A 19,780-nucleotide genomic window follows, 5' to 3' on the forward strand; every position below is an offset into this window, starting at 1 on the left:
GCAGGACACAAACCTTTCATACAAAAAGAAACTCTTGGTGGGTTTTCTTCATTTTAGCAACTGAAATTAGGGGGGGAAAGCAGTTTTGTTTGTTGCTATCGTTAAACAATTGGGTGTCAGAAACATTTACTGATTTACTGCGGATCAGCCCAAGGTCTACCAGTAGTTTCCGGACTGTCTACCTTCTGCTCACCCCTCAACTAGAATGTGGTTGTTGCTTTAAAGAGTAATTATAGACATTTCACTTCATAAGATTTCAGTATTTATAACTTTTCCACCTATTGAACTGCTCCATTTATATGGAACAAGAGAAATTATAGATCCAAGCCTTGGGTGAAAAGTAGAAAAGAAACCTTGCATTGAGAAGCCAGGGTCGGGGAGAAAACATATGTTAGTCTTGTGAGGTGTTCATTTCTGTTCAATTTGTGAGTGAAGCTGACAGGCACTTTAGACAACTTACCATGACACCGGGTGCCATAAACGTGACGCAGAGATCCATAAATGTGACAGAGTGTTTCTAAAAGAACCACCGACATTTAAAGCATCATTCTCATTCTCCAAAAGTGGAATATTTACTGTAAGTGCAGATTGTTGAGTTCTGGTGGGTAATCTGCTACCTGCACTGCTGTAATGTGTTTGTGAATACTCATAACAAGTATGCAAATTATCAGCCTCCATGACTTGACTGTGCTGCAAACCAGAGCTGACAGCACAATAGAATACAATAAAAGGAAGTGTCAGCATTGCACTCTGAATGCTGGAACATAGAGAAACAAACACCATGAGTGCAAACCAAAATAAATATATGTAATTGACAAGTGTACAGTATCACGTATAGCTCCTTGCAGTATCCTGTTTATTATAGGAGCCAGCCAAGTATAGAGGCATGCCCCCAGCACCCAAACAATTTAAAAAGAAGATGGGAATTGGCAGGTGTACATTCCCCTCCCCCCATATATATATTAGCAAAACGTAATCAGAAAGCTAAGTTAAATTATTGCACAAACAAACAAACAAAATGATTGTTAAGAGATAATTGGGGCAGAAAAGTTGGATTTCTCAAAGCAGACATCACTCTTACAGGATTGGGACCGCCATCCATAATCCAATATAATACTTCAAATTATGGACAGAATAAGAGAAGACGAGGAAAGAGGGATATTGATCTTCTTTCCCTCCTCTTCCTTCAGCTTACAGGATTTTTCCTCTGTACCCCATTATGCCTCAACAATCAGGAAAAAGACCCCCTTTTGCTTATTCTGCTGATAAAGCCCTAGAGGCAGAGAGGTAAAAGCAGCAGACCTGTTGCAAGGAGGCCTCTGTGACTGGACCCCTATCTTCACTATGCCCCCTTGGATGGCTTCTGGGATGTGGGCACGGGATTGCTGCCGAAATCATTTCACAGTTTTGAAATATGATTGAGGTTCATTTTAGGGGAAAGCAGAGAAACAGTATAGGAGATTGTGCAGGCCATGAGTGTATGGAGGTTTCATTCTGATTCTAAAACGTTAGGATGTTCACATAAGCATTTGACTATTCATACGCATTTCTTCATAGACTCTATGTGCAACATACAGTTCATTTTTTCATCTCATTGTTAAGTGCAATATGTGAATGCTGGTAAGTGCTGATTAGTTTAAGATTAGAAATGAATGCATTAAAGGCCACATGAAGCTAGAATTCATGGAAACTGCGTGCTGCAGCTTAATAAACTGGAATCAGGAACTGGTGTAAACTAGAGGATGCTACATTTTGTTCACTTCTAAGTCACAGCTTGTTTTTATTTTTCCTTATTTATCTTTTCTTGCCACACAGTTTAAGCTAGTGTGCTTAGTTGGAAAAACATGTTTAATTGCACTTTACAGATATTCTCATTTGAAAAGAAGAAAAATGTTTTTCAAATAAAGTTCTAAAATGTTTAGGGAAACATCTGGACATTTTTTTATAAAAAGAATATGAGAGACATGTAGAACCTCAGATTCTTTAGAAGGCTGCATGTTACAAATGTATTTGATACCATGGAAGAAACAGCCCACACAATAATTTGTTCTCACTCTTTTAATGTAAAGCAGTCTCTGTTGCTAAACACAAATTTGATACAGTGGAATTCACTTCCGTTACATTCTAAATCTGAAGTCAATATGAAAAATATATTTTTCATTTGGTGTTTCAAATTTATTTTTATTCCTTTATTTTAAAAAAGAAAAGAGAAACTGTTTACAATTGGGCTCAATTTAATTTAATCTGAAGACTCTTTCTCACATGATAACATGTAGCAGGAACAAATAGTTGTGCAAGTGATGCATGAGTCAGCTTTTCAAGGCCTATTGCCTTGACTCAAAATGGGGACTCACCAGGAGCAGGATATGAACACTCCCATATATACTATGTTTCACACAATAAGGGATTATTTCTCAGAAACCCCTATATCTAGAGGGACAACACAGTGTTGTGGTTTGAGTGTCCCAATTCAGCCTGAAACTCCTTGGGTGACCTTGAGCCAATAACTGTCTTTCAGCTGAACCTACCTCAAACAGTGGTTTTGAGAATAAAAATGGCGGCAGCAGTGTGGGGAGAAAACAATGTATGCCACTTTGAGTGCTGTGGATGAAAGGAAGTTTATAAATGTCATAGTGAATCAATAAACAAAAGTATAGTTGTCATGAGATGCACATACAAAGGAACCACAACAAACACTCTTTTGAAAATGGCTTCTTGTCATTTAGCATTGGATAGTTTTGAGAACATACTTTCACTATTGCTGTGAATTTCTTTGTCCTCTGCCTGAAACACACACAGGGGAAGCCAAAATGTTGCTCTTAGGACTTCCAGTTTGCTCTATGAGAAAAAAGATCCATGAGAGAAAAAGATAAGAGTCCCGTGCAGCTCCCTGCGATAGAGAATATGAGTTCATTTCTTATACAAGACAATAAGCAACAAATGGAGTATGTATCACTTCCACGCCTGCTGTTCTTACACATGTTTGACTATAGTACATTTCTCAGGAAAACTCTAAAACAGGAAAATAATGCAGCCCACAATGTAGAAAAACAAATATATATATATATATACACAATATTGGCTGCTACAGTATGCAGATCTAATGGGTTGGAGCCAGACTTAGTCATGCTTAGAACTTATGTCCCCTTGATCTAAATGTTCCTACTCTAAGCATGACAGGAAGCCTGGATCCTATCTCCCATAAAGGAATCATGCAGTTAGGGAACCCAAGAGCAATCTGCAGCTTTGATTGGGTAGGAAACCTACTAAATACCACGAGTTACTGAATATCAGGAGAAGGGAAACTCAGATCCTAAACATCTGCTGCCTTATGGCTATATTCATTCGTGAGAAAGGCTTCAGGAGTAAACCCCGAGGAAAAATCTGTACCCACTGCTTGTGGGACATCTTGGGGAGAAGAAAAGGCTAAGGAGTAAACCCTACACATATCTGGAGTGGAATCCCTAAGACAGTTGAATGGCATATTGTGTGCCTCCTTCTCATAACTCCTGCAGCCAAGCTGGTGCCAAATACCAGTATATTGCTCTGCTTTCCTTTGGATCACATTAGGGAAGCTGAGAGTGGGGTCTTGTCATCTGGGTAGCCCAGGACCTCCATATACACTGCCCAGGCTTGTGCCCCAGAGTGGAGGCACACTCCATTGTCTTGTGAGACAGAAAGATGCCAACAACTGGATATTACAGAAAGTCCTTCTTCCACATAGGATTCAAATTTCTGTTCGTATACAGCAATGCTTTTTAATAGAGAACACACAAGTTTTCAGGTAAAGATGCCACCTAGCAGTCCTGTGAATAACATCCACCCTGCTGAACAGCTACTGTTCACAGAAAGTGAAATCCCAGGAATCTAGGATTCATGCAATTCCCACGTTAATCTGTGCACCTTGAAGTTACGTTGTGGCTAATGCTGCTATAAGTATTGCAGTCTCTTCTGGACTGGGCTACCGATGGCTTTATGGTCACTCTTTTCTTCTTCTATTAGGACACAGTCTATGCTCGTCTGTGTTCTCCCATTCCGGACTGCATAGTTCTGGCTCTAAATTGGAAAACAAATAGCTACTGGCAGCTTGGATTACAGCTATAATTTTAGGAAATGGTGGACTATATCGAGAGAGGGCAGAAAGTAATGTAATACAAGAGTCAGTGGAATGACTTGCTTAAATACATATTAAAGAATAATACGGTAGATAAATTGTTTAGTTTTTAAAAGCATTCACAGTCTGCAATGCTATCCAGGAGAGCCAGAACACTCTTCTCCTCTAATCATTTCTGAAGACTCCAAAACAGCACATACATTTTAGCATACTTGAATTATCATTTGCTGCAATGCTGTTCCGTTTCAACTGCATATATGAACAATCTAAACTATCTGATTTAATGTAGCTTCTAACAACCTGCTTTTGTGATATGCCACTTCATACCTGCACGCATACCTCATAAATACACAGAAATTTGTGCCCAGAACAATGCCATAATTCTAAAGTGGCTTTGAGAACATGACAAGGTGAGTTACATATCCACTTATTTTGAGGGTGCCAGATTTGTGTGCACATTAAGACATTGGGGAAGAAAACTTCCCCAGTTTTATTTTTTCCTTGTGAGGGTGACTGAATGGCCTCAAACAGTGGTACCGCCCTTCACAAAACACCTGCCAGGTTGATGTGTTTGCTGAGGAATCCCTGCCTTCTGCCATGAGCCTCGTGAGGCATGTTCTATGCAGCCCAAATGCATGAGTCATTGCCCCAGTCTCTTGTAGCATAGCCCAACATTGCTCCAGAGTGAACCAAAGAACATGGGAAGTTTGGAAGTGTAGAAGTTTTAAAGCCTTTAAATAAAGAAGCAGAGTCTGTACATTGTTAACTAAGCCATGTCCAGTTGCCCACTGTGCTCACAGCACACACTATGATGGCACATCCCTCAATATTGCTGAGTTCCCATTATCCTTACACAGCCAAGGTAACCTGAAAACAATGCCTCTTAGTTATGGCAGTAGGTCATTAGAGGTGGGAAGAGGAAGATGGGGGTGGGGAGGAAGAAGATCAAGGGCAGGAGCAGGGAATCTTTGACTCTTCAGAAGATGCTGAACTACAACTCCCAGCAGTCCTAGTGAGCATGATCAATGACTAGGGTTGATGGGAGTTGTAACTCAGCAACATCTGCAAGGCCACTGGTTTCCCATACTTGATCTAGAAGGATTCTGAAAAGGGGGAAATTTAGCAGTGTACTTTGAATCAAAGATAACGCAAAGGATGGAATTTGGTACCCTATCTATCTATCTATCTATCTATCATCTTACATTCTTCCATATGAAAAGAGCATGAAAACGCTAAACTCTTATGATCAGCCACTGATGCCCATCATCCGAAATCAGCCAGGCACAAGAAGTAGGGCCTTTTCTGTGATGCCACTGAGATTCTGGAACAGGCTGCCCAAGGACATTGGCCTGGCCCGACCACTGTTTGCCTTCTGACAGACTAAAATTAACCTTCTCCAGCAAGCATTTTTGGGTGCTGCCCAGCGAACTGGGCTGTGGTGGTGCTCTGTTGATTCTTTTTAAATTGTATTATACTTCTAGGGAGCTGTGTGTGTGCAACATTCCTTGCTTTGTTTTAATTGTAAGCCATCTTGAGTATATTTTTGTTCTACAGAAAGGCAGGTTGAATGTAAAATAAATAAATACTTTTAATCTACAATTTTTAGAACTACTCTGAAATATCAAACTAAGGGGACATTGTATAAATCCAGATTTCCCTTCATATAATTTACACAGCTGTCCAATTAAATGATCATCCCAATTATGAAAGGCTGTTAAAAATACATTTTTGCTCAAGGAGTTAGACACTTTAATTTCATCAGGGACTTTAAAATATTATACAGAAAAGCCAAACATTTCATAACTGTATTGAAAGTAAGATTAGCACTCCTCTTACAAAAACTACCTTCTAAAAGTGGGATTGTGGTGACCTGGATTTATTTTCTCTTGACATGTTCCATACATATAGTTCTTACAGAGTTTGCAGTTCAAAAGGTTTATTTGTCTAGCTACCTCTAATGCAAATTCAACTTGATACCCAAGCCAGGCCAGACACCTTTCTTCAATTGTTTTCTTTGTGTTCTTTCTTAAAAATAAATAAATGCCAGTGAGTCAAGTCTATCTGGAGGTTCTGTCCTTCAAATCACAGGTGGGAAGAATGGGTTGTACTAACTCAGAGTTTCTGAATCCTTTTGAGCTCAAATCCAATCTCAGCTCATGCTACTTTGTCTCTAGCACCATAGATTGATGTTCAGTATCCATGTACACTATTGCCTCATGCTATATGCAAGGATCTGTGGATTGGAGGCCTGTAGCAACCATGGGATTAAAAGAGGATTTGAACAAAGCCTCTTGGATGCTTCCAAAATTTACGTACAGTCATACATTATGAATATAATCAAAGCTGGACAGGAATTGGGGGAAATGGTGCCCAGTTTGGAATACAGGTGCACAATACAAGTGTGCCAAATTCATATTCTGAACCTGTAATTGTGAATTTTGGCTACATTGCACGCAATTTTTCATTTTCCTAGGCTCTGTGCGGGATTTTGACTAGTTAACTCACTCTTCATTTCTCCCCCTAGGTGGCAATATTCTATTGCTGGCAGTATCCCTCTAAAAAGTTAGATTGCTTGTGAGTATTCCATGTCATTATAGGGTTAGGCAGGTGGGACCTCGGAGCCAGGCAACACTTAATAACACACACACCCCTTATGTGCAAAGGTGGATATGCCCATTAGTGTATACTACTGCTGCTGTGACTATCCCTGAACTGGTTCCTACAACACCCCAAGAGCCAAATTTTGTAATCAAAGTGAAACAGTCTCATAAACAATGTTGCATCAGAACCGTGAACTCAATGCAAGATCATAGTCCCTCTTCCATGAAAGGAGAAAACGGAAAGCTTTTAAATTTTCCAGTTCACAAAGAGAAGGCAATCATGGGTGGGTAGCTCCAAGCAATTCATTGTTCACTTGAATACATGGTCTATACAAGTAGAACCCCCATCACAACTAGGGACCCTATTGTGTGCAGAAACTGTTCCAGCAGACGCAAGCCCAGTGCAGACCTTCCCTACAAGGAAGGTTGGGAACTGAGGAGGCGGGAAACATACTAATAATACTAATGCTAATAATTTATTTATACCCTGCCCATCTGCCTGGGTTTCCAAAGCCACTCTGGGCGGCTCCCAAGAGAATATTAATAAAGCGATAAAACAGCAGACTTTAAAAACTTCCCTAAACAGGGCTGCCTTCAGATGTCTCCTAAAAGTCATATTGTTGTTTATTTCCTTGACATCTGATGGGAGGGTGTTCCACAGGGCGGGCGCCACTACCGAGAAGGCCCCCTGCCTGGTTCCCTGTAACCTCACTTCATGCAGTGAGGGAACCACCAGAAGGCCCTTGGAGCTGGACCTCAGTGTCCGGGCAGAACGATGGGGGTGGAGACGCTCTTTCAGGTATACTGGACCGAGGCCATTTAGGGCTGTAAAGGTCAGCACCAACACTTCGAATTGTGCTCGGGGACGTACTGGGAGCCAATGTAGGTCTTTCAGGACTGGTGTTATATGGTCTCACTAGCTTTCATGAATACCCCTTCTCCCATCCACACTTTGAGAGAGGTGTACCAGAAGATTCCATGAGTAGCCCACTCCTGTGAGCAAGTTGTGAGGCTTTTTTTTTTTTTAGTGAATTGCCAATGCATTCTCAGAATGAATTCTGTGACTTATTCTGATCAAGTCATCACTTGATAGGAAGTTGCCTAATGTCCCATCACACTATTAGTCCATCAAACATTTTGTTACCTTGACTAGCACTGGATATGCAAGCTATCAGTTCTTCACGTCACAAGCAGCCTGATTCGTCTTCCCCCACCTCATCTTCTTAACTGGCAATGCCAGGGACTGAACTTACGACTTTCTGCATACAAACCATGTGCTCTGACACTGAGCCATGGTCCATCCCTTTCATAGTATTTCAATCATCCAGTACTTAGTTACCAGAAAATATAAACACCTAAACTCTTGCATCAGGCGCATCAAGTATAAGGGGATTGTAGATAATGTGTGGGTATTTGTGGTCACTTGCATAATTTCTGATTCAAATCAGATATGTGTAGTTCTATTTGCAAGTTCACAGAGAGTTTTTAAAAAATCCTGGAGTGTAAATTCATGGAGATTGAATTGTCCAGTGGGACTAGAATGGCCTCACTAACCCAAACACAGCCATGCCCTTACAATGTTTTGCTTGCCACTTCTTCATAACATTGCAAGGGCTCCCATTTGGATTCTCACAGTGTTCCAGCCATTCCCACAACCCACTGCTAATGTATGACAGGAAACATTCTGTAACATATATAAATAGGAAATGACACAGCATCAATTCCAACTGCTGCTAGTTGGCATTAAGGAATTGTAAGGCACACAAAAATGGAGGCGGAGAAGCGGGTCTATGTAAATCATCTGTTTAAATTAATGACAAACAAAATTGAGTTCCCTTTGTGGTTGATTTTCATCTGAGCTGCACCCTACAATAAAATAGTTATCAAAGAAAGCTACCAATTAGTTGTTAATTCAAAACATCTTCAGAAATAAGGCTTCAAATCTCAACTGATATCTTTCCAACAACCTCCTAATTGCAGCAAGTTGGTGGTAAAAAACATTGCTTTAAATAAAAAGATGTATTTCATTTGCTGGAGTATATACTATCCCTTGCATAATTATTCCCAGAATTTCCTCATTATACCGTGAGCTTTCTCAGAAGATTTCTTGTGTATATGTCTATACTGAGATACAAAAGAAAGGACAGATTATTGTTCCCTAAACCTTATACTCTTCACAGGTCTCAGGAGCTCTGGTCTGGTGGTGGTGGTGGTTATGGGGACCACTTTGGACAAAACACAGTTTTTAACAGAACCGATCAGAATGCAAAGGCATGCAAAGAAAAAGAAAACTTCATCAAGGATAGAAAGATATAATTCCTTGTATCTTTTCAAAAATGAAATGTGACCCTAGATTAGGTGGGAAACAATAGTGAAAAACATGGGTGGGATTCAACTAATGAGTCCCATCCATGGAAATTTGTGCAAAGACCTTCTTCCCCCAGCCTCCTGAAATTGCCTTGGGTGTGTCCAGCAGAACCTCCAGAACAGTGCAGACAAAGCCAGGACTGTTCTGTCTGGGAACCTGAAATGTTTGCACTGATGGAACAATTTCAATATCATCATCATCATCATCATCACCACCACCACTGTTATGTACTGAGTTGAATAGGATCCAAACTGCAGCAGTCTGATTGGTCCTAGAACAATAGGATCCAAATCGCAGCAGTCTGATTGGTCCTAGAACAATAGGATTCAGAATGCATCAGTCTGATTGGTCCTAGAACAATGCAGCAGTCTGATTGGTTGGCAGGAACCACCCAATCATGCTCCAGATATAAGTGAATCCACAACCTGATTGGCTTACAGTAGAATTCCAGAATTAGCCAATCATGTGCAGCCCATTGTGTAAATAATGTATATAAAACAGATACTTTGAGGGGACATTCATTCATTCCTCCTCACCACTATGAGCTGAATAAAGAGCATGAAATCACCTTGCGACTCTGAGTATATTTCAACCACCATCGTTAATTTGTACACCCGCCCATCTGACTGGGTTGCCCCAGCCACTCTGGGCGGCTTCCAACTAATCAGTGGCGTAGCGTGGGTTGTCAGCACCCGGGGCTAGGCAAGTAATTTGCGCCCCCTAACCCGTGGATTTGCGCCCCCTAACCCTAACCCCCAGATGTTGCCCCCGGTGCGGCCGGCCCCCCCTGCACCCCCCACGCTACGCCACTGCAACTAATATAAAAACATAGTAAAACATTACACATTAAAAGGCTTCCCTATATAGCACTCCCTTCAGATGTCTCCTAAAGGTTGTATAGTTATATAGTTACTCATCTTCTTGACATCTGATGGGAGGGCGTTCCACAACACTGAACCCATGTGTACCAGTGGGTCTTGGCTCTCGAGGATTTGACTAAGGCTGAAAGTATTTCACTCATTCTGTTCCCTCTTGTTCAGTTGGTTCACTCCACCCTAAGTTTCACTCCTGCTTAGCTAATAACACAGGAAGTTGCATTATACTGAGTTGGACTATTGGTTCATCTAGCTCCGCACTGTCTACACTGACTGACACAAACCCTCCACAACATTCATTTCTCTGAGTTCTTTTGCAGGTGTGCACAGATAAAACTATAAAAAGGAACCTTATTGTGGTTGTCTGTTTAATTTTTTGACTTCTCTGGTCCGATTGAATGCTGTTTCTTGGTAGTCGTTTCATTGTTATAATACCCAGAAAAAACATTTTTTTCCTCCCACTCTTTTTTTATAAATGCAAGACATTGTAAGTATATATGCACACTCCATAAATAAACCCTAACTCTGTTATTGTTCTCCATTGTGTCACTGATAATGTGTTCTATCTGCACACATTTAAAAAGGCTCACCACTTCCCTTTTTAAGAAGTTGGAGGTTCTGTCTCCATCTTCCTGGGTGTAATTAAGATGGTGACCACAAAAAAGCACTATTCTTTGGTCTGTGCTTTGTCTCCTCCTGCAATAAAATGAGAAAGATGAACATATTTTAGATCCCTGACAGCAGTAAAACTGTTTTCACTTAGGAGAGGCATCATGAAATCATTTGGCCCCCTTGTCAAAAAGAGCAATGGCTTGTTGTCAGTGTTAATCCTCTTGGTTAGACACAGTGCAAATGGGTCCCACCTATGCCAAAGGTGAATATTAGCAGTAAATATCCTTTCAAGAGATCTGCCACTGGATCATTCAGTAGTGAAAACAGCTGTCCTCACTCATGCAGAGCCTTTGGGTGAATAAAAGCCTTTAAAGATTAAAGTGCACCCTTCCTCAAAGAAAGAAAAATATATATGCTTGACATAGAAGGTCCAACATTTTATTCAGTGACAGCATTTATTTTGAGAGCATTCTATTGCATTTGTTCTACCTAGTGACTGGATGGTAAATTGCTGTTGTGTTGAATTCCCCACCTTGCTCTCAGATGAAGTCACCAATATCTTCAAAAATAATCTGAATTCCGGATGGGAGAAGTTCAGCTGTGTCCAGTTTATGGATCAATTATAGTTGGCATCACCTAAAGGTGTAGAAGGGAAGCAGAGGTGGAATGTGTTGGGTAGAGGGTGGCAAACAGGGAACAAACTGCAGGTTGGGTTATTGGCCATTTTGGCCAGTGTCAGCTGGGTAGGAAAAGCTTGGACAGGACTTGTTGTGGATGAGGTTGTAGATGCTTCCATTTTGGAAGAAAACTGACACACAATCTTTAGTTGGATATTGACAGAAGCAGATGTTCTTTGTTGATCTAATTCAACTTTCAGTGGCTTTTGGATACCATTGGTCATGATGTTTTGGTGATTTATAAGACCTGGCAGAGGAATGTAATAATCCAGGGTTACAAATATGAAGGTACCTTTCTCAGCATTTGGACGCAGCTTTCAGCCTTAGTTTCATTGCTGTAATTTTTATTTCTAAATGTGAAAGAAACCAAAGATAAAATGGGAACATTTCTGTAAACTCTGGCAGATTCCCTTGGTTTGGCCATTCACCATAAGATCATGCCTGTTTTGCACAAGCAATTTTAATTAGACTAATATTTGAGTTCTTATGTTTAGTATAAACTAAATGCTTATTTGAGACATCTGTTTCTCTGTACAGCTACTGGAATATCGTATTGTGTGAGTCATGTTTTGGTTAATACGTACATGCATGGAGTTAAAGTTATCCTTACACAGAGCTGAAGTTATGCTTATAAGATCATCCTGCAGGATGTGCTGCCTTTCTACTTTCATACAGGAAGCAAGGTTCAATACATATATTCACTCAACTTTCCTGTTTAGAAGGTTTCAGTAGAACTTAGAATAAACTGTGGATTCACTTGGCTCTGATTCCCCATTCACTAATTAACTTTGTCTTTGTCTGGTCTCTCTCTCTCTCATTCTCTCTTTTGGTGCTACAGTACTGTCATGTTATATTTGGGTACAGATAGCTTTTCTATTATTAAAGCTTCTTGAGGGTGTTTATAGTTTATAAAGATAGTTTGTCACACTTGCATGCATGTTAAACACTAATGAGTGTTTTCTGATTATATTGGACTTTTTTTGGTGGTGTGTTATCACTGATTCTTAAGGAAACATACACATATATTTTGATGGTTTTACTTCCATGGTGTGGATCTCCCACTGAGAATGGTATATCTGTATTGAAAGCAGCATATATTAGGGGTGTGCATTGGCTCTGTCTGTGTACTCCAAATTACAAGCCAAATTGTGGTGGTCTGAGGTATTCCCAAATCAGGTTGCTTGCTAATAAGGCTTGTCAAGGCAGAACAGGGAGTTTCCAACCTTCGCAGTAGCTTTGTTGTCTCAGGTTTTCAAAAAAGTTAAATATGCAACCTCCCCCCCTTGTTTTCTGAGAAACAAACCAAGCCAACTAGGAAAACTCTCAGAGCTCAAGAGGAGATCAGGTGTGGAAGAGAGACAAGGGGGTATTTTGATGTACAAGGCCAACTTTTAATAATAGTGGGATGTTTTCCAGCAGTAAGCCAATCACAGTGATTTGGAGGAGGGATTCCAAAGAAAATAACCCAAGGTTGTTCCTTACATGGGTCCTCATTCTCCTGTGTGTTTGAGTTATGGGAACAGAGTGTAAGTGGTGGAGTTACACAGGGTTGAGAAACCTTAGACACACAGGTCAAATCTTGGCCTGCCAGGAAGCCCCAATTGGCCTTTCAGGCTATTTTCCCAAACCACAGTCACCTACTGTCAGTTGATGGGAAGGAAGATGAGGTTAAATCCTGCACTGGCTGTGCAATTCTCCCAAGGCAGTAGGATTTAGCCCTCCTCGTCAGATGAGGAGTGCGGGGAGGGAGAGAGGGAAAAGCCTGCTCAGTTCAGCAGGATTCAATGCTAAGCCCTTCCTGGATTCTCTGCTAAAATGGAGTCTTCCTCCACTGTAGGTGTATAGGACTTCCATGCTATTGAGAACTGCTACACGTGGCTGCATTGGAGTCCCTTTCAGCCAAACACATAAGACCCTGAAGGGCACGGGCAGAGGGGCACACTGACCTTGAGACATGATGCTGCAGCCCTAGCCTGTTCTTTTCTGGATTGAGGTCTTAGGGGAGGCTAGGTCAAAGCATGGGCACTTGTCCCATCGCAAAGAACACAAACTGGTTAAGTTTAATACAGTGTTACAGTTGGTGCTTCCGAGTGGTTTGGCAACAACTACATCAATAAGGGTCTGGGCACCTCTCAGAATTAAATCAAAGGCTTGTTGTAATTGTTCTAAAACAAATCATTCATCATATCTAGAACTGTGGTTGTCCCTTTGTCATTATCCAGATATACATCTACTCAGTTGATGTGAGGATAATTGAAGACACATATGATTATGACATTTTCTCTTTTGGCTGCCTCCCAGATGTCCCTCCTGGAACATTTGGAGCCAATTGTTAGTTTGCTGGCATTTTGTTTTCCGAGTTTTTCCAGAGATACGTTTTTATGGCTACTAGTGTAGTTGTTTATGAGAGCAGCTTATAACCTCCAGAATGCAAATCCTGTCATCACCTTAGTAAAAGCAAAGTGAATGGTGCCTGCACGAAAAAAACACATAAATTCCACAGAAACGAAATTAATGGGTTAGATGTTAGCCTGTGAAAGATGCTCACTCAAGTTCAAAATGCTGGTAAATACGCTAACTTAGTAAAGCTTTATTCTAGGTGTGCCCTAAAGCCATTAAACTATAGAGTAACATAAGCCTGGGAATGGATGACTTGGCATGGAGAACATACAAATGAACTTCTGGTTTCTTGTTGCCAATAATTCTGCACAAGATAAATGTGGGAGGGGTAAAGTGGGGCCACCCTCACTGCCCACCCCCTTTGTATTGTCTCTATCCCTTGGACCTGTTGCCGTCCACAAACTAGATGTGTGCATTGGGGAGTCTGCTGCACATATTGAAGCCCCCATTCCCCATGATTTAGAACCTTGCACAAATGAGGGAGATTCCATGAGGCGTTCCTGCACAACAATCCTGCCCTCCAATGCATGGACAGAGAGGGTTGGGGCCACAGGGTGGTTCCCCACCCCTTGTATGTTAGCAGATATCAGTAGATAAAATCATGTGGGCCGATACAACTGAAGTGGTTGGGCAAATACCTCGCTCCGCTCACTTGATTTTAATTGTGTGTGGGGACTGAGTGCCCAATTATAGAGCTATTATTTCAAATATCTGATACTGGCCTCCATCAGAGAGGCTGATCCTTCTGAGTGAATAAGGTGAACAAGTGCTCAATCATTTTACATTAAAAATCAGCGTTTGAGTGCAACCAGTAGATTTTAAAGGATGCAGATGGCACTTTATTAATATGTACTGGCTTAATTGAACTAGAAGTATACGATTTAACTTTCTACAGAATCTCACTGAGTATATCTTTAATGGTTAGTGTTAAAATATGAAGTGTCCTGCATTTCTCAGATTCTAATAGGTAGTGCTCCCTCATTAAACAAAGTCAATATTTTACCATCAGCATGAGTGAATATGTATATCAAATATGTTTCAGTTAAGACATAGGGCATGGTATGTGGAAAAGGCCCCCCCGTGAAGTATTGCCCTTACTCATTATAATAATTATGATTATAACTCATCATATCGCCCAGCCTGGCTGGGATTACTTCAAGAAGAAGCCTCTGGTTATTTTTTTAAAGGGTACTAAAGCTGTAGATGATAAAATGAAACAGCTGTGAACAGGTAAGAGGTAGCACATTGAAAAGGTAAACAAAGGGGATGTAATGTGGAACTTTTTGCAGCTCCCTTTGTTTAGAGGTTTTTTTTGTTGGCAAAAGTCTGGTGTCACCCTAACGTCAAAGACCAAGGTGACAACATGCAAAATGTTGTTATAATACCTACTCTTGATTTCTTTATAATAAGGGCTAACAAAGCTAAACTGCATCAAGGCATGTGTTTGTCACAAAGGCATGAAGTTCATATGGAAAAACCACAATGCCCGATCAAGTCTTGCTGACCCATAATAATTACTAAAATATAAGAATGTGATTGGGGTTAGCATATGAAATGAGAGGTCTCATGTATAATCATACTGGCAGCATTTATGGGCCAATAAAGAAATCACATTAGACTTGTATTTTCCTAACTGGAAAGGTGCCAAAGTAATGAAAAATACAGTAATTTTTGTTGATGTCAAGCAGGGATGCAGACAAAATTGTAGACAACATGGTTTGGGCTTTTATTGGGTCATTGGAGCATCAGAACGATTAGGAAAGGGTACAAAATGCCATGTAGATTACAACAAATAATGCCACATCATATTAATTGTGCCTGCTATAACTGCTGCCTAATTCCCTATGCTGAAGACAAAAAGGTATTTTATTTGTCAATACATGCGGACTTCTTAAAACTTAAATTTTATTGTTTGCAACAGGATGTTATACTGAATTTCTGCAATCATTTTCTGAGTGTAATTAAGCTCAGCGTAAACAAACTACTCACTATTTACCGCAAATGGGGAATGGCAACTTCCTGCTTTCTAGAAATTGTGTTATATGTTCAGGATGATCAAGATGAGTCAACAAATGAGCAGTGGCATTTATGGACTACTTTTGATGGCAGCCCTGCATAGAGCATATTACACTAGTCTGAGCTGGACGTGAATGATGGTGGTCAGGTGCCTATCTTCCAACACAGGTGGTGAATCAGTCCCATCTGAAAACTCCAGGCCAGGAAGCCTCCATCGGAAAATCTAGCAGCATCCTGAAAGCTGCTCCTTAGGTAAGAATGGAATGTTGTCACAGGTATTTCTCCAACCAGCTAATCCACTGAGTCAGTTCTATTAGCCCACATAATTTTATGTACCGATAATCAACTAACATTGTGTGTGGGGGGTGAGACCCCACCCCGTGGCTCCAACTCTCTTCATCCATGGATTGGGAAGCATAGAAAGAGAGGAATCTCCTCTATGAGTTTAGGTTACCCTGGTTATTTAGAACACTGCATGATTAGGGTTCTACATCACCAAAGGCAGTCTATGTAGTGCAGCCTCCCCTCTTCATACATTTCCTGTCAATTCATGGATGGTGAGGTGTGGGATAGTGTAAACTGTGCAAGTGAATAATGCCATCAGCCGTATAATGGTAGTATAGCAACACGATTCCTGGTTCATATGGATTGCCAACACAACTGCCTCAGAAAAGAGAAGTATTCACTGAAGGTTATGGTGACAAAAATAGATCCCACCCCCACCCCAAAGAGGAAACAATGGGCAGTATCCAGTGAAGTACCTACCTGCCACTGCAATGACTTCTGGCTGTGCAATGGAACTTCTCCTCCCTCTCCTCTCCCTGTATCCTCCCACACCTCCAAAATCTCTTCTGGGTTCCCCCCTAACCCCCCAGAGGCGGCATGGGGAAAGGAAGAGGAGGAGAAAGTTCCATTGCACAAGTGGAAATCCTTGCATCACAGACAAAGGTGGGTCTATTGGAACACAGCTGGTTTGGTTGCACCAGCATCTTCAAGTAGTGACCATTTTAGGCACGTCTGATTGGTGCACGATCAAGCATACACTTGTCGCTGCCAACCTGGAAGTGGCCCAAAAAGGGCGGCATGGGTGTGTTGGGTTTATGTGGGGAACAGAACCCCCATGCAAAATGGTCTCCACCTGTATGCAAGCACATCTCTCTGTCTTTAAAACAAGTAAAGCAAAGAGGTCAATGGAATAGCATTCTGTTGCTTTGGGTAGGCTAACCCTATATATCTCAAACCTACTTATCAGGTTATGTGAAACAGATGAAGGCTGAAATCCTATATCAATTTACCACTTTCTGAAATCAGACTGACTTCTGAGGTGATATGTATAGGATTGTGCTGTTGGGTTGCATTCCTATACCCACTTACCTGGGAGGAACCCTCATTGAATCCAATGGAACTTACTTCTGAGTAGCAGTGCATATTATTGCGCTGTTAGGAAAGTACAAATGCTGTGTGAGGGTCCGTCATTACACGTTTTTCTGCAGATGCCTTAGTTTTGAGCCTGAATATCTGTTAATGACTTGTTCTGTTAAACACTGAAACACACTTTAAGGTTTCTAAGCAGGTCTCTGTGTCACTAATGTTCTCACTTGAGTTATGAAGCAAAATCTCCTCAGACTCCCCTCCCTCCCCACTCATCCCATGAATGGACTTTTTTGTGTTGTTGCTGCTGCTGTTGTTGTGTGTTAACCTCCCCTTCCTCCCCTTCCTACTTCCCAAACAAATTGTGAAAGGCGTATTCATCTGAGCAAGGGAACTCTTTGTATTGAGTATGTCCTGGTCTTTAATAAAGCACCAGACCGGCCGGGGTGGGGGGGCTTCATTCAGATGGGATGCTGTATTACAAATCTGCTTTTGTTTTAGCTTTCTGTCCTTCTAAAGGCTTTTACTGGGAAAAGAGTAGCACATTAAGCCCAAGACTTAGCTTATCCTCGTTCTCTTTGCTGCTTTACTTAATAGGTGAGTTTGGAGAGGTGTTTAATAATACAAAACCACTCATTTCCACTCCTAATGATTGCCCAGTGGTGAGTCTCTAGCAGAAGAATTGCTTAGTGAGTCTGATTCTTAAGGGTTTGGTGTTTTTTTAAGAAAAAAAAGTTCATCACATGGCCCTAAGGCTATTTATTAAATAATTGTGCAATTAATCCAGTAACCATTATGTGAACAATTGTTTAATCAAAGCAAAGCAAACTAGGATTTCCCCTCCTGTTCAATACTGTATTGTTTTGAGATTGCTCATCACTTCAAAGTAAACTTTCCAGTAGAAAACACATTTTCAAGTTACACAAATGCACAAAGTATTAGTAACAGCAGTTAAGCAGTTCTCTGCTAAACATGTATTTCCTTTACATCACTATTTTCCTTTCCACTATTTAACAGTTACCCTTAAGTCTCTGCACTGCCTCCATTTTTACAAGTTTCCACATCCTTTCCCCCAAGCAAGTTTAAGCATCCTATCCTTAACATGGCGGCCATTGTGTGGACACTGGATTTACACTGTTTCTGTACAGCAGGTCAGATACCTCATACGTAAAGAAAAGCTTTAGTTATACTGTGGAAAATATGCAATCCAAATGGTAAACCATAGCTGCTTGTTGGTTTTTTTGAGGGGAGGGGGGTGACTTTCAACTCTTCCTTTCTTCTCCTATCTCCCTCTCTTCTGTTTTGCTCACTAGATTCAGAACAGCAGCTTTCTCTCTCTTCATTGGACCTCCTTCAAGTCTCACCTCAAGACCCACGTTGGGCCCCTATATCACCCTATTCTCATCTCCCCTGCCACATCCCCACTCCCAATTATTTAATTATTGCATCCCACATCCAGCAGCATCTAACGTAAATGCTATATTCTGCGGGTAGCGTCTGTGTCTTTCCTGTGTAATGTCTAGTATTTGAAAACCAGGGACAGGTATTTAAACCCAGATATTTAGAAAGTTGGTGTGAGTTTTAATCTGTTTTAGTCTATTGCTATTTTAACTTTTCAAATTATTGTTGCTGATTTTTCTTACTGATAATTTTATTGTTTTGTGTTTTTTTTGCAAACTGCTCTGAGTCCCCCCCCCCCGCCCCAATCAAGTGATGTATAAATGTTATGGTACAAAATAAGAATGAAACATTGAAGTGCTTCTTGATGTGTTTCATCCATGAAAGGGGCTCCATGCAGACTCGTGGCAGTATTGTGTTCAGAGTTCCACATCTAGCTCTGAACTTGTAAGATATCCACATTCAATGACCATCCATGTTCAGACACCCATGCTTGGATGTCCAGCTTCAATGAGTATAATGCTAAAACGAATGGGGCCAACAACATTTCCCCATTTCCTCTTCTAGCTCTTCATCCTCTTCCTGTGAATGAGACACATGTTGGCAGGTATAGAATCAAGGGGTGCCCATGCAGTTCCAACTTATCAGCAGCCACAGTCCCATAGTCCCTGCTATGGAAGAGCTTTTGCCTATGGGAGGACAGTTTGCAAGTATCTAGCCATAGCCAATCTCGGTTCTTGTTTACTATTAATGTGTATTTCCGATAAACTCTGAAAAGTTTCCTAACAAGTACAATGCCAATATGAGCACACTGTGCAATCAAAATGGCACTGGGACTGTGCAAATAACTCCAGCTTTAGAAAACTTTCTTGGAAGGTTCATATGAATGCTGTAGAGCAGCCAATTGTATAGTCTTTTGCTGGAATACATTCAGGATTATGGCAAAAACCAGTGTTGTGACTAGTAAATCTGCAAAGGAGGCAGGAGGCTCCTACAGTGGTGAACTACCCTTTTATGCTGCTCGGAGCTAAAAAGCCTTTGGGTTGGAAGCCAGAGCAAAGTCCCAACAAGAAGCAACTTTCCCTTCTGGGTGCTATGTCTCATGTCAGACAGTAACATTAAGATAACCTTTTCAATTTTAATTTGGAGCAAGGGATACCTCATAACGGAGGGGGTTGGAAGGGTGGCTTCATGAGTTTGTTCCCTGAGCTCATTTGATGTTGAGTCCACCCCCTGCCCTTGAAGTTATGTGCTCAGTCTGGTACAAGACCCTCTTCCTAAACCAATCCTTGTGATGCAGGAATGCTGTTGGGAAGCCTCATAGCAGACATCATAAGACATGGGTGACT

General features: G+C 41.1%; 1 protein-coding gene across 4 annotated transcripts in view; it reads left to right on the plus strand.

The window, feature by feature from the left end:
* The window catches only part of LOC310664667 (uncharacterized protein), a 67,319-nt gene that overhangs the window by 34,576 nt on the left and 12,963 nt on the right, over positions 1 to 19,780 (plus strand). Inside the window, exon 1 of one of the 4 annotated variants that reach the window (XR_014505025.1) lies at positions 15,833 to 15,914. The exons of 2 other annotated variants lie outside the window; for them this stretch is intronic. The gene's annotated coding sequence lies outside the window, so the exon portion shown is untranslated. Of the gene's footprint in view, positions 1 to 15,832; positions 15,915 to 19,780 lie in introns of those variants that run through there. One more of the 4 variants, XR_014505026.1, reaches the window with a different exon arrangement.

This window comes from Podarcis tiliguerta (assembly GCF_965153285.1).
Source record: "Podarcis tiliguerta genome assembly, chromosome: 1".
NCBI classification, from domain to species: domain Eukaryota; kingdom Metazoa; phylum Chordata; class Lepidosauria; order Squamata; family Lacertidae; genus Podarcis; species Podarcis tiliguerta.